This window comes from Apis dorsata, unplaced genomic scaffold (assembly GCF_000469605.1).
Source record: "Apis dorsata unplaced genomic scaffold, Apis dorsata 1.3 scaffold_78, whole genome shotgun sequence".
NCBI lineage: Eukaryota > Metazoa > Arthropoda > Insecta > Hymenoptera > Apidae > Apis > Apis dorsata.
The window spans coordinates 584,602-587,094 of record NW_006263376.1 but is presented as its reverse complement, the minus strand read 5'-3'; the positions used below and the strand labels follow the sequence as shown (position 1 = coordinate 587,094).

The 2,493-nt window shown below is 33.8% G+C and overlaps 1 protein-coding gene across 1 annotated transcript in view; it reads left to right on the top strand.

The window, feature by feature from the left end:
• The window catches only part of LOC102672920 (high affinity cGMP-specific 3',5'-cyclic phosphodiesterase 9A), a 101,485-nt gene that overhangs the window by 592 nt on the left and 98,400 nt on the right, over positions 1-2,493 (top strand). Inside the window, exon 2 of the mRNA XM_006610827.2 lies at positions 761-859. The gene's annotated coding sequence lies outside the window, so the exon portion shown is untranslated. The remainder of the gene's footprint in view (positions 1-760; positions 860-2,493) is intronic.

Genomic DNA, 2,493 nt, shown 5'->3' with positions numbered 1-2,493 from the left:
CTCTCTCTCTCTCTCTCTCTCTCTCTCTCTCTCTCTCTCTTTCTCTATCTGTCTGTCTTATTCCTTCTCTCTCTTCTTCGCTTCGACGTCGTCTCGTGGGGTCAGTGCCTGCTCGATCGGATCCTGAGCAGGAACACACATTGGAGGAAGAGGACGATCGTCGCGAGACTCCGAACACGCGCGCGCGCCACGCATGCAACTACGTATCTTCCAAATCAAACGAAACGAAAAATCTTTTTTGATCCCGATGAAAAAGCTGTACTAGTGAGAATCGTGATTAGAACGAGCAAAAACGTTTGAAAAGTCGTGGGTCATCATATGGATTCGTTGACGATCATGACATTGATGGCGTATAACGAATCATCGGTAAACCAATGAAACGCTTTTGTTGGCGAAAATATTTCTCATGTTTGGTGATCGACGTGTGAAAGAATCTCGTATCTCACATATACATGATTTCAAGTGCAGAAAACTCGTTATCACTAGCTACTTTTCTCGCGTCTTGTTTTTTATCCTTTTTTTCTTTCTTTCTTCTCTGTCTTCTTCTCTCTTTCCCTTTTTCTTTCTCTTTCTCCGTTTCTCTGACTCTCACGTTACATCTTTGTTTCAACTATGCCACCTCTCTTGTCGCATTTGCTGCCACTCTTCTCGACGACTATTTTTTACTGACCGAAAAAAAAGACCACGCGAGTGATCATATGGAAGAAAACTCTCGTGCAAGGGAATCGACAATTTGAAGTCTGTGTTTTTGTTTACTTAGAGGTGGACTGCCCACGCGACATTGAACATCGAAGAGAAGGCAAAAAACATCGTTCCATTCGAAGTACATACATTGATAGTTGACATTTTTGTAAGAAAGGTGAGTAAATATCATGTATACTTTTTCTCGAACATCGTTATATCGATGCAAGACTTCTTAAACGTGTTATTTTGGCATTGTGGCATCTTTTTCGTTCATTACGCGCCAAAACGCATCGTTACGTGTATCGACGAGTGAAACATGGTTCCATTAAACATGGCTCGTATCGTGTATTTCGTGTAATCGTATTTAATATCGATCATATTTAATATATCGAATGATATTTGTGATGGAATTTTTTCTAAAGAAAAAGATATTACACATTTTCATCGAATCATTTTCTCGGATCTCGATCGTAACGTAGCATTTGTACGTTATTGACGTATATATGATGGAAAATTTGAATTTTAACGGTTAAAATATCATTCCAGAAAGAAATAGTATTTTAACCCGAATCTTCCTAAATTTTTTTGTTTAAACATGTTAGATTAGGTTAGCGAGATGTATTATCGTGTTCGTAAATACAAATCGTGATTAATTAGAGCAAAAAATCTCAAAGGAACCGTATTTTTTCCGGCTGAATGGCGGGAAATTTGAATATATTCGAAATCCCTGTGGAATATATGCCCCTCCATCACGCGAACTAGAACTACTACCATGCAGATTCTTTATTATTCGTCCGATACCGACAGCATCGACAAACGTGCACGTTTGTCACGCAAATGTACGGAATATAGATTCACTAGCACCATTGTGCTATTAGGCTTGCGTAGTTCTATTCGTACCGTATAGACATTCACATAAGCTTTTATACATAAATGGTAAATATTATTATCGGTTCATTTTATTCTGAATAAAACCGATCTACTGGTATCTAAGCAATCATTAATAATAAATAGCTAGTAGAAAATATTATTCGTATCTGAAAGAAAAATGTATGCATTTTAAACATGCATTTTTCTTTGAACAAAACTTGAAATAGAAAAAATTGTAAAACTCTATTTATATGAATTTAATTTATCGTAAAATTTTATTTAGTATTGATAAAATTTTTATGAAGCGTTTCCGAAGAAAATCTGTGATCTATGATATACGAATTTTAATTAAGCAAATATGATCGAAGATATTTATCGATCGAACTTTTATATTTTTGAAATATTATTACGGAAACGAAATTGGATATGGGTTAATATTGAATAATAAGTATTTAGCAAAATGTCAAATATTTTTTATCATTAACTAATTTTTCGTCAAAAAAAATTTTTAAATGATTACGAAGATATATTAGATTCCGAACGGTTACACGACGAAACGTTTATTCATTATTATTATGATTCGAACTGATTTTAGAGATAAGTTGTTTCAAACGATAATCGTTATCTTGACCGAAATCACTCGCATACATAAAATTAATCCAATTATTTATTATTGGTCGGCAAACGGTGAAAAATTAATATATCGTAATTGAAGATATAAATGGTTGCAAACATTGGTACGATTGATATTGAGACGAGATTATTAGTAGAAATTAGCATACAAGAGGAAGGAAGAATCATCTTCGATTTGTTTTTCTTATTTAAAATTTATATGCTTGGTAATATTCCAATAAATCTATTCGCAAAATAAAGAATTTTTTTTCTTTGAAATCAGAATTGTCTCATCGTTTGTTTAATCTAACGTTTGTCTAATGGTTT